The sequence below is a fragment of the Arachis stenosperma genome, chromosome 5, assembly GCF_014773155.1.
Source record: "Arachis stenosperma cultivar V10309 chromosome 5, arast.V10309.gnm1.PFL2, whole genome shotgun sequence".
Lineage (NCBI taxonomy): Eukaryota > Viridiplantae > Streptophyta > Magnoliopsida > Fabales > Fabaceae > Arachis > Arachis stenosperma.
Window position 1 is genome coordinate 127,159,307 of NC_080381.1, and position 13,337 is coordinate 127,172,643.

A 13,337-nucleotide genomic window follows, 5' to 3' on the forward strand; every position below is an offset into this window, starting at 1 on the left:
TCTATTTGGCTTAACTAATTCAATTTCAGCTTAACTATTACTCTATCAATCTCTATTAAAAGAAACACAAAACAGCACGGTAAGAGTTAAAATCATAATTATTATGTCGAACTACTTGATTATTTAGGAAATGATGGTTAATTAGTTTATGAAAATATTTCCTAGTTTTGTTTTTTATTTTAATTTTTTCCTGCAATTATTTTAATTAAAATGGTGGAAAAAAATTATGCACCATGCAAGCATAGAATAAAAAATATCAAACCAATTGTTAAAAAATATTTTTAACTATTAAAACTAAAAACTATTGAAAATCATGAAAACACACATTTTTTATTTTTTTTATTTTTTCAACTTGTGTATCTTTTTTAAAACATCTTTCATGAATTTTTTTTAAAACATTTTTTCATTAAAAAAAAATACAACTCACCTTAAATTTTAAGATCCAAGTAGTATCACTGGAATATCTTACCTTGGGCCATAATTTTATTGAACAACATCTTTAAATCAAATACGGTTTTGTTAATTTGATTAATTTTACTTATTACTCTAATAGGGCTAAGGATTTGTTGGTTTCAGAACGTTTGGACTATTAAATAGTCTCATAATAAAATATATTTTTTAAATTTTTTAATAACTGTTAAATAGTTTTTTTCTAATTTTAATTACAAATTAATTCTATATATTTTATTTAATTATAAAAATTATTTTTTATTTTATAAATTATTATTTTATCATTCATCTATTATGTTTATTAACAATAAAAAACAAAAACAAAAATAATAACGAATTAGATCTTCCATTGATTGTAATAAACTTTTTGGCAATCCCAATTGATTAAAAGTTTATCTTTGATATGTTACATTCGTCCAGAGCTGTAAAATCGTGTTTCTTAGAAAATCAATCAATTGGATTAACAAAACAATCAATTAAATTTTAGGTTTCCGATAACTTAATCGATTGGACTTAGGTTATCACAAAACAATCGATTGAAAATTGTAAGGCAGTATGATTTTTGCAAAAATCAATCGATTGGTCATATTACCCAATCGATTGAACGATGACTAGAATGTGAGTTTTTTATAATTCAATTGATTGTCCAATCAAAAGTTATTTTTATAGTAATTTCCTTCCACAAAATCATGGATGACAGAAGATATCTTTTTAGCTGTGGTTGGCTTTCAATTTCATCCAACAACAAATCTGTCCATAATGAATAGGGCATGAATTAATTAAGTTTGAGACAGTTTCATAAATTCATAATAGAAAGAACAGAGACAAGAGAAAGGTACATACTTACATATAGTGCTTCTCATAGGGACCAATTTTAAGATTACTCTTGGATTCAACCTTAGCAGAAAAATTACCATTGATTTGGAGCTTGACTGTGACATAAGGAACAATGTTAATATGATTACTAGGATCAGTGAATGACTCTTCCTCAAGATTCATTATTTCACCTGGATCAATGAAGACATAGATCAGACTTTCCTTACTTGTGTGGTGACAACAAAAAACATTAGAAAAGTCATAGATGTACCAAATAGTGACAAAGTCAATAATAAGAAGATAATCACTGCAACCCAATCGAATGAGTTTCCTACAACAGTAATCATGAACCGCCGAAAAATTGCACTCAATGGGGCTCCAAATTTCAGCAATGGTCATTTTCTTCACTCTAATAACAAGCTTTCAGATGGCAATAAAAATAACAATTGATTGGGTAATATAAACAATTGATTGAATTATAAAAAATTCTCATTCTAGTCATTGTTCAATCGATTGGGTAATATGACCGATCGATTGATTTTTGCGAAAATCATACTGTCTTGCAATTTTCAATCGATTGTTTTGTTAATCCAATCGATTAATTTTCTAAGAAACACGATTTCACAGTTCTGGATGAATGTCACGGATCAAAGATAAATTTTTAATCGATTGGGATTGTCAAAAAGTTTATTAGTATCAATGGAAGATCTAATTCATTATTGTTTTTATTTTTTATTGTTAATAAACATAATAAATGAATGATAAAATAATAATTTATAAAATAAAAAATAATTTTTATAATTAAATAAAATATATGGGGTTAATTTGTAATTAAAATTAGAAAAGAATTATTTAGCAGTTATTAAAAAAACTTAAAAAACATATTTTGTGATGGGACCATTTAATGATTCAAACGTTATAGGACCATCGAATCTGGTGCCCTCTAAATAGGGGTGACAAACGGGCCTAAACCCGCCGAGCTGGCCCGCGTAACCCGCTAAAAAAGGCGGGCTAGGCTGGAAAACTAGGACCGCCAAATAGTAAAAGCCCGTCTAACCCGCACCGCTTAAACCGCGGGTTTTGACGGGACGGGACGGGCTTTCCCGCCGGGCTTAGTATTTTTTTGGCAAGGGGTATTTTTACAATTTTTTTTTGTCAAAACCCAACTTCCTCCAACCAAACTTACAAGAAAATGAAGATGAAAATTGAGTGTTTTGGATTATGTTTATTTTGTTTTAGAGACAATATTTATAATTATATTTTGGATTATGTATATTTTACTTCGGGAACAATATTTATAATTATGTTTTGGATGAGAACTTGATTTATAATTATGTTTATTAGATATTTATAATTACAAAGACTTTAATGTTTGTGAATATAAAAATTATAATTTGTTTATATTTTTAGAAATTATAATATTTAAAAATAAAAAATAGAAGAGATTTTTTTATGCCTTTATATATATTATTTAATAGTTAAAAGTAAAAAAAAAAGAGGATTTGGCGGGCTTAGTCCGCTGGCCCGCCAGCCCGCCGTTAGGCGGGGCGGGCTGGGATTCTGGGACCGCCTCATTAGGCGGGACAGAGCGGGCCAGCCCGCCAAAAGGCGGGCTTCTGGCGGGGCGAGGCGGGCTTCCCCGCTTGCCACCCCTACCTCTAATAGTAATATTATTTTTCATTTTTTTAAAGTATTAATAAATATTTAAGACTTCAAATATACTTGTTACGGTAGGTAACCGGAGATTAATAGAATGGATGGCGCTAGTTAGCCCAATCGCCTGTGGATGGTAGTCTCCGAGCTGGTTTGCACGCTGGAGCCTCCTTCCGACTTATGTACGAGAGTGAATGGGGGGTGGTACCTGCAAAGACACTCCGATGCCTAAGTTAGCAAGGATGTGAGCAGGTCTAGAGAGTATTGGGTTTAGAGATACCTGAGGGGAGTCAGTGTATTTATAGTGGTGAGCCAATAACCACCGTTGGAGTAGTGCCATATTTTTAGGATACTAACCGTCCCACTATCTTAGGGAGGTTAAGATATGGCTCGATGAAGTAGTTAGAGAGATTTTAGGGGCAGTTACTCATTTGAATGAGTGCTTATCTGCCAGCTATCCTCTGTTCCGACTTCTTTGGAGTAAGTCGGGTTTAACACCGACTTCTTAGTACGAAGGTTGGCGTTCAGCAAGGCTCAATCCTCTGGACTATGCCTTTTATTTGGACCTGGGCCTTTATTATTGGGCCAGGGTATGAACAATACTTATTATTAATAATAATTTAGTAAATATTTTAAAAATAAATAATAATTTAGTAAATATTAACATAAAATACAAATTTTCTAACTTAAAAATAAATTATTGTGAAAAAATAATAATACTATTAGAAGAATAATAATAATAATAATAATAATAATACCTACAATAACCTCATGCATGATGCATGAATTAGAAAGTAATGATCATAGTTATCAGATCCGGTTTGATCCGGTCGGTTTGATTAGAAACCCGGTTATCCGGTCACTTACTCAGGCCGAGCCACACGTTGAACCGGTCATGTAATTGACCCGGTGAAACCCGGTTCAACTCGACGGATTTTGATAAAAATCGGTGACCAGTCATCGCCGATACCCCCAGTCAACCTCGTCTCTCCGTCACCCTCGTCGTCACTCTCCGCAGCGTCGTTACTTCTCCCAGCCGTCATTGTTTCTCCCCTCACCTCGCCGTGTTCGTTGTTATATTGGTCGTTTTTGGGTTGTGCTTCTTCTTTTTCTACTTCGCTGCTTTTGCTTCTGTCCTTTGTCGGTGCCTCACCTGGTCGTCAGAAAGCTCAAAGCCTGTGCTCCCTCAGGTCAGTGCCTCTGCTATTGACCTATAGACTATTGTTATGGAATCTGTTGATATATTAGTTAAAATTGTTCTTCAATTGTATTGTTGCTGGTTGTTGGTTGGTATATTAGTTAAAATCTATTCTTGAATTGGTATATTAGTTAAAATCCGGTTGATATATTAGTTAAATTTGTTCTTGAATTGTATTGTTGCTGGTTGCTGGTTGGTATATTAGTTAAAATCTGTTGTAATGTTGCTGGTTAAAATCTGTTGAATTGTTGCTGGTTGCTGTATTTTCCCTGTTGCTGTTGCTGGTTGCTGTGTTGGTAATTTGGTATATAGTTTTTTAGTTGCTGGTTGCTGCTAATTGCTATTGTATTTTACTGTGGTTTTTCTAGAGCTGTTGTTGTTTATTGCTGGTTTGTTTAGAGTTGCTGTTAGTTGAATCAGGGAACTTTGGTGAAATGGTGGTGGTTGTTGTGTTGCTTAAAAACTGATTTAAGCAAATCCTTTGTTGTTGAAAATATTTTTGGTTTCTTTGCTAGAAATTTAAAAATGGCTTCATCTCAAACACCATCAGAAACGCCACCATCTCATGAACAAGCATCATCAGCAAGCTCCTAATTTGCCCTATGAAGATGTTGATGTCGACCTTGAGCTCACCCTTTGGACTTGATTTAATGATTGTGTTATCCTTAACTTGTTCTTGTTGATTTAAATTGAGAACATATTTTACACTAGAAATAAGTTTATTAACTCTTCATGTTTAAGACTTGATATTTGATTATTAATGTTTGTAAGACTCGCATTTTAAGTTTTTAGATATTATTTCAATTTTATTAATATAATTTTATATTTTTTTAGTTATGACTGAGTTAACCGGGTGAATTAGTGATCCACCGATTAAACCAATAACCTGATAACCCAGTCATATGATCAGGTTAATTATCGATTTGGTTCTAATAACTATGATAATGATTGTATACAACCAACGATCAATACTATTATCTTTGATTCTGGTTCTTTTTTCAAATAATTTTTTATTTTTATATTTTTATTTTAACTAACCTAAGAATGACCGTATAAACGCTGATAGTGGGAATGTGGGATTTTCATTTCTTTCTCAAAGTTCCATTTTAGTTTCCTCCAGTGATATATAATTTCATTTTGCAAACACTTTAAACTTTATTTCAACATTTGCAATTCAATTAGAATTTTGGCGTTCTATTTGAAATTAATACTTTAAGTCTAATTTCCACCTCATAAAAATCCAGACAGCACATTGCATGTTGCATGATATTATGTATTTCTATGATGATAATGTAAAAGTGTGCATCTCTTAATAGCAACAGAGTTTAATTATTGATTGGTAAATATAATAATAGGATGTAGACTTTATTTTTTTAAATAAATAATTTTAGTTTTGAATAAACAAATCTTTTTATTTTTTGACAAAAGGACAAAATTATAAATTAGTAAAACAATAAAATTAGATAACTAAATGATTTTTGAACCAAATTCAATCTAATCTCGCTTATTCTACATGCTTCTTCATGTGAGAAGAGTTGGAGGTTGCAATTGAAATGAATGAAAAGAGGGTTAGGAGAGAGAATGGGCCACTAAAACTGGGTTGGGCCATTGGACATTGGGGTTTTTTTTTAAACAAAAGTGAACTGGGCTGATTTTTTATTTTAATAAATAAATTTAATTATAATAATTATCGAAATAAATAATTTAAAAAATATTTATTAAAATAAATATACTTCTCTTAATTCGTTTACAGTGTAAACGAGATAAAACAGGTAGACGCGAAATGTGTATATTGTAAACGAGATACATGTATTTTAAAAAAAATTAAAAATAATAAAAAATATTAATATTATCAATAATCCAAACTTTTAGCATGCAATTAGTAAATAAAAAAGTTGGTAAAAGAGATAAAAATGAATATGGTTGATCAATTAGTACTTAAAAAAATTGATAGGATAGTGGGAAAAGAATTGAAACGGTTATTTCTCACTATCCACGTGAGAGACAACCGTTTTAATTCTCTCCTCACTATCCCATCAATCCCTCCTAACAATTGGCAAACAGTTATTTTTATTTTTTAAATTTAAATCAAGTTAATTGGATTATAATTTAATTAAAAAATTTTTATAATAGATATGTTTGATCAATCAGTACTCAAAAAGAGTATATAAAAAATTGTAGTTTAAATTATGATCTAATTGGATTGATTTAAATTTGAAAAATAAAATTAACCGTTTGCTAATTGTTAGAAGAGATTAATAAGATAGAGGGAAGAGAATTAAAAAATAAAAGAGTAAAATATCGTTTTTGTGCCCAACGTTTGAGGTAAGTCCCAAAGTTGTCCCTAATGTTTTAATCGTCATATTTAAGTCCCTAACGTTTTAAAATTGACTCAATGTTGTCCTAGGATCCGTTAACAGAGTTGACGGCGGATAAAATTGAGACGATTTTGAAACGTTAGGGGACTTAAATTGGACGAAAACGTTGGGGACAAAAATGATATATAAAAATAAATTTTAATTTAATTTTATCCTTCAATAATATCAATTTTTTACTATACATAGTATTCAATTATTTTTTAATCACATCTAAATAAATTACACTTAATCACATTACTTTCATTTTAAATAAATTTATTTTTTTATAATTTTAAAGAATTTTGATACATTAGAGACAAAAGGTATAATTTATATTTTATTATATATATATATTATTTTTTTCTTTTTCAAAAATTTATATACTAGTCATTTTACAAATATTTTATGATAACTAAAAATTTTTAAAAGTAAAATTATAAAAAATTAATTTATTTAAAATAAAGGTAATGTGATTAAGTGTAATTTACTTAGATGTGATTAAAAAATAATTGAATATTATGTATAGTAAAAACTTGATATTATTGAAGGATAAAAGTAAAATTTATTTCTATGTATCGTTTTTGTCCCCAACGTTTTCGTCCTATTTAAGTGCCTAAGGCTGCGTTTATTTCTAGAGACAGGACGTACACTGAAACGGAGATAATAGGACGGAGACACTAAAAATTATCTTTTGTGTATTGTGTTTGGATACGATGGACAAGACACTAATGTAATGTCTAGTATTATGTTTGGATATATATGGACAAGACTAAAATATTATATGAAATGACTAAAATAGCCATGTGATTCCAAATTTTTTACATCAATACAAATTAATTTAATAAAAAATGAGAGTACGTAGGAATACAGACGGAACTTGAAAAAAATATTTGAAGAGGCAAAAAAAAATATATTAGTATTTATATTAAAATAAAATTTATAAATATAATTATTTTATTTTAAAATTTATTATTAACATGTAAGAATACATATAGTTAAGATTAACAAAAAAAATAAATTTGAGTTTGATTAATAAAAAATTTTGTTTAAGTTAATAAGCCAAATTAATTTTAAATAAAAAATTAATTTAAAAAAAAATCCATTTTTACATGAAAAAATAATTAGTTTTTGCATATAAACATTTATTTTTATTTAAAAAAAACTAATTTTTTTATCTAAAAACTTATTTTTCTTTATAAAAAACTGATTTTTCTTTAAATTATATAAAATCAATTACAATTTATAAATTATTTTTTAACATTTTAAAAGATCAATTTTACTTTTGATAATATTTATCTTTCAAAAGTTTTAAGTTTAATTATTTTTGTTATTATTTTTATTACAAATCAAATAATATAATATAAGGTTAAAATGGTATTGAAGTAAAACGATAAAAAGAAAAGAATTATCTACCCCCAATAAAAAATTCTACAGAAATACCTGAAAAAGAAAGAGATAGAGAAAGAACAGGAAGAAAAAAAGTATCTCTGAACAACGCAATAGGAAAAATAAGAAGGGATAATAGTGAAAAAAAAGGAAAACAAAATTTATAAAATTTTCCGTGTCCACTCTTCCAAATCCCGTGTCCATCATTGTCCTTCGTGAAAGAGTGGACACAAAAGTATAAGAAACTGTCTCGGAGACAATATGTCCAATGTGCATGTCTCTGCTTCCAAACACTTTTTAAACAAGTGTTGTCCATGTCTCCGTGTCCTGCCCTCGAAAACAAACGCTACCTAACTTTTTAAAATCGTCTCAATTTTGTCCTGCCGTCGCTATCTACTGCCCTCTCACGCAATCTCTCTTTCTTGAGTGCATCATCCCTTAACGATATCGTTGAATTTTCGTCGCCCGTAACTTCGCCATCCTTCCCGGTATAGCCAGCACTGGCATCATCGCTATCTCCTATCCTCTCACTCGATAAGTTACGGGCGCTGCTATACTGGGAAGAACGGTGAAGTTACAGGCGACGGAAATTCAATGACGTCATTAAGGATGATGAAAAAGAGATTGCGTAAGAGGGCAGTGGCAACGACGTCGGCACTCTTTGTTACGACCGCGACGGCGATGCTTGAAAGGACCGAAGCTACTTGATGAAGACAAAATAGAGGAGTGTCCTTCAATTAACGGGAGTGGGACTTTGATATTTTAAAAAATTATACCATTATCCATCTCAAATAATAAATTATAAAAAAACCCAATTATAGTTAAGATAATGACTAATTAAAATATGATACATCATGAATGGTAACTTACATGTTATTTTAGAGGGGATTGGGTAGAATTCACCTTTAAATTATGACCAAGTTATATAATAATATTGCATCTTTTTGGTAACCCGTAGAGTATTCGTGGGTTAAGAACAGATAAGATTAGAATTGAGATATTCTCGACCCGCAGGTAAAGTTAGAGTTGGATCCAGACTCTACCCATTACCACCACTATTTGTGTATGGGGATGATGACGATAAAAAATTTGAAATTCAAGAAGTAATCACTTTTTAAAATGAAGAGAAAAAAATATAATAATCTCAATTAATAAATTAAATTTAAAATATTAATTAATTTATCTTAATTAGTAGCCATTGGATACATAATATTTTAGACAAATTACTTAAATAAAATAAATGACAATCAAAATTATCCATATACAACTTTTATAGAAGAGTTATCTATATATACTTTTTTTTTAATAATTCTATGGAAATCGCTAATGTCTTCTCTTTTATGTTGTTTTGGCTATATAAATTTTATTTTGTTTTTTTTACTGTATTCTTCATTCGAACTGACAAAAAACTAATTCATCGCTATGATTAGTCTATCACCGTTCACAAGATGAAATTTAAATTTCTAATATAGATTAACGAGTTAATAAGTAGACCAACCTAAATTAATTTGTGACATGAGTTAAAATTAAGTTGTTTTATTAATTTTTTTTAGAATGCACCTACTACTTTAAATAAAATAAAATAAAAAAAGTTTTAATTTAATCTACTAGATAAATTATTTTATTTCTACATTATTTATTTAGTTTGTACTTTTTTATTTAATTTTTTTAAATTTAATTGTTAGGATTAATTTTTTTAATTCATAGAAAAGATAAGAATTTTATTAATAGTATTGTGTGTGATATTAATAATAGTGTGACCCTGTAGTGTAGTAGCAGTTACATATTTAACTTAATCCTAAATAAACTCCAAATTAAAGAATTAACATATTTTATTTTGTTAAATACTACATTTTTTACCTTTTTTAATATAAAAAAATAAAATATAAAGAAACTGATTTGATTGCTTTATTAAAATAAAACTATTTAAAAAGTTTATAGGACTTTTTTATCAAAATAAAACTATTTATAATAAGATTTTTTTATATTTTATCATTTTATTTTTATTATTAAATTTGTATTTAATATTGTGTGTGATATGAAATTACAGTTTTAATTTTATTTTTTCACATGTGATTTTTTCTTTATATAGCTATTTTTTATAATATAACAAATTCTAGATCCTAACAAAATATACATGACACACATCTCATATTTATTTTTTATTTTTACCTACCATATCATATACAATAAAATACTAAATACTAATATGACAAAAAATATTTGAATAACTTTTCTGTAAAAATTGTATGCGAGTAATTTTAATTGCCATTTATCTTATTCAAACAACTTGCCCTAATATTTTTCTTAGTTCGTAGCAATTGGAAATGAGACCTTTTATGTAACTCTCTATTCTCTGCCACTAATATGACAATTTTTACAATTTAATATGGAGTAAAAGTCAGGGGAATATATAATATCTTATATATTGTTCGGTAGTCGATTGCTGGACAGGTCGGGTGGTTATGGGATGGGGTGAGGACGCCTCACTCGCGGTCGTGCTAAGCCCGGATTTGCCGTGTAGCCGAGCTCCCGTTGTGGAGGAAAAAAGGGGGGTGCCACCTGCAAAGACACTCCGACGCTCTAGTCAGCTAGTGTGCAGGCGGGGGAAAATGATAGGAGAAAAGATGACGTACCTCGGGGGAAGAGCCAATCTTCCCTTTATATACGTCAGTAGTGGGCCCCTCATGGGGACAGGCCCATATTCTCAAGGACGTTGTCCTGTAGCCGCCTGTGAGCCGTACAAGACGCGTGTCCGGGTCGGTTGGAGGGCGCGGAACCAGGTCGGGTGGAGCTTGGGCTGGGTTAACCCGTGGGAATCCTGGGCCAGGCCGTAACAGTGCCCCCACGCGCCAATGGTAGTCGTGGGAGCTATCAATGGCGTGTCGTCTCGCATCTCACCCGTGCTCGTCTGGTCGGCCGCTCGTGGGAAGGATAAGCCCCCAATGCGCGTGTCCTTTGGTTGCACAAGCAACCGTTCCATCGCATCGTTCCTAGTGCCGAGCATTGAATGCTCATAATGGGGTGGAAAACCCTGTTTGCAAAGACTATTCTGCCCCCAGATTTTTCGCGCTTTCTGGGAGGCAGTTTTTAAACAGCCAGTTTTGGTACTCTTTCTTTCCTTCATATCTCCCTTTTCTGCCTTCTTTTTGCTCCCAAACCTCAGAACATTTCTTTGTGGTGCCCTCGCGTGTCTCTCCCCTCGCATCTTTTCTTATCTGTTGCTTCATCTCCCTTCCGCTAATTCAGGTAATTTTTGAACTCTTTTCCTTTTCTGCTTTGTTTTTGCATGCTTGTTGCCTGGCTTTTGTTGTTGCTGCGTAGCCTTTCAATCGTGGTTAGACGTGTTAGGGGGGAATTACCATTCCAGGGTAGGTTTTTCCTTGTTCTTTTCGCGTTTTAATTCTGTTTGGCCTTAGTTGGGGAGTAGTGGGGGGTAGTGTCTGTATTCGGCCTGAGGAACCGATCTCCTAGACTAACTGGATGGTCCCCCCATGTAGGTATGGCTCGCACGGTCTCCCGGGCTTCCCCTTCTCCCACGGCGTACGATCCCTATGCTTGGTTCGTTTCCGACGTGAAGGATTCGCCTAACCAAATGGGCGAGGAGGAGCTCACCGAGTTCCGACAAGCCGAGTACTTGTGTGGAGGAACCGATGAGGAGGCCAATTATGACGTTTTTGTCCCGGCTCCTCACGAGCGATTGTATGAGATCAACTTCCATCATCCCCGAGTTGCCGACTGGATTTGGTTCTACAAATCCATGTTTACCCAAGTTGGAGTTCGTATCCCATTTTCAGCCTTCCAAATGGCGCTTTTAGGTCGGATTTCCGTGGCGCCGTCACAGTTGCATCCGAACAGTTGGGCCTCGATCCGCTGTTTCGAGATGGTTTGTGAATATCTTGAACTGCCGGTGTCCGTAGATGTTTTCCTTTTCTTCTTCAATCTTACAAACCCTTCAAAGGAGGGGAAACACAAAAAGGGGTTCATGTCTTTCCGGTCTGCCCAAGGTCGGAGGATTTTTGGTTTGTTTGAGGACTCCTACCACGGTTTTAAGGACAAATATTTCAAGGTCCGTCCTGTCAAAGGTTGTCATCCCTTTTGGTTGTCGTTGGAGGGGGCACGGCTTATCCTGACCTATTGGAGTTTCGGGGCGGGATCCAATGCCTTCGTCAAAGTAACATATAAGGGCATGTCGGCGGTGGATAGGAAGATCGCCGACGTGTTGATGGCGGTCTTTGGGAGGAATCATGTGAATCCTCACCTCCTTATGGGTGATCGGGAGGCCGGTCGTAATTATATTTGTGAGAAGCCTCTGCTCATTTCGCCTCTTATCTTCTTGCTTTTATTAATAATTCGTTGCGACTAACCGACTTCACCTCCTCTCTCTCTCTCTCTTTTTTACAGTGGGGATGTCTGCCGAGGTAACAGGTCTTTCTAACTTGTTCCAAACCTTCCTGTGTGAAAGTGATGAGGAGGAGGGTAACGAGAAGTCTGCTGCTGAGAAGCCTGCTGCTCCTTCGGAGGACAAGGTCGCTTCCGAGCAAGGAGCTGCGGCTGACGACACCGGCACCTCGGCTCAAGGTGCCGTGGTCGAAGGCGACCGGGCGGTTCATGCTTCCCCTTTTTGTGAGGTTATCGGCACTGGGGGTTCCACGCCTAACCCGGATGCCGATGACGAGGTGGAGGAGGTTCCTAGCTTCAAGAGGAAGAGGAAGGCGTCGTCTAGTCCTGAGGGGGTCCTTACTGTCATGGAGAGGAATTTTGACGCCGGGACCTTTATAGACTCCCAGCTGATTCCCGGTACTGAAGATTATTTTCATGAGTCATCCCTTGCCGGGCAGGCGAGGTGGATGTACCGTACCCTCCTACGCGGCGCAGTGATAGCTCGGAAAGCCGAGTTCGAACTGTCTGGGATGGAGTCCCTCCGCAGGAGGTTGGAGTCTGCTGGGAAGGCTAATAACGGGCTAAAAAGTGAGGTTGAGACTCTTCGGGAGTAGTTGACCCAATCTGAGGAGAAGCTTGACGCCGCCGAGAAGAAAGCCTCTGCTGCCGAACAGAAGGCCACTACTGCTGAGAAAAAATTGGAGGAGTTGGACGCCACGGTTTCGCGTCTTGTCGAGCGCGAAATGGCTTTGGAGAGTCAGGTCGGCGCGGCGCAGAAACGGGTGGCCGAAATCGAGAAAGAGAAGCAGGCCGTGGAGGCCGAACTGGCGACATGGAAAGCAAAGTATAAAGACGTCGTCAAGCAAGGGAAGGGTGCGATTTTGGCGACCGAGGAGGCCCTCAAAGCTCAAGTTAAAATTGTTGCCCCCGAGTTCGACACGTCGGCGATCAGTGTTTTCAAGGTCGTTAAGGACGGCAAGATCGTCGACGTCCCCAAGAAATGAACCCTCTGTTTAAAACTTTGTAGTTTGGCCGTTTTATTTTGGCTTTTGTGAACAATTTGACTATTTCGTCGTTTGCCCGTTTTAACGTAG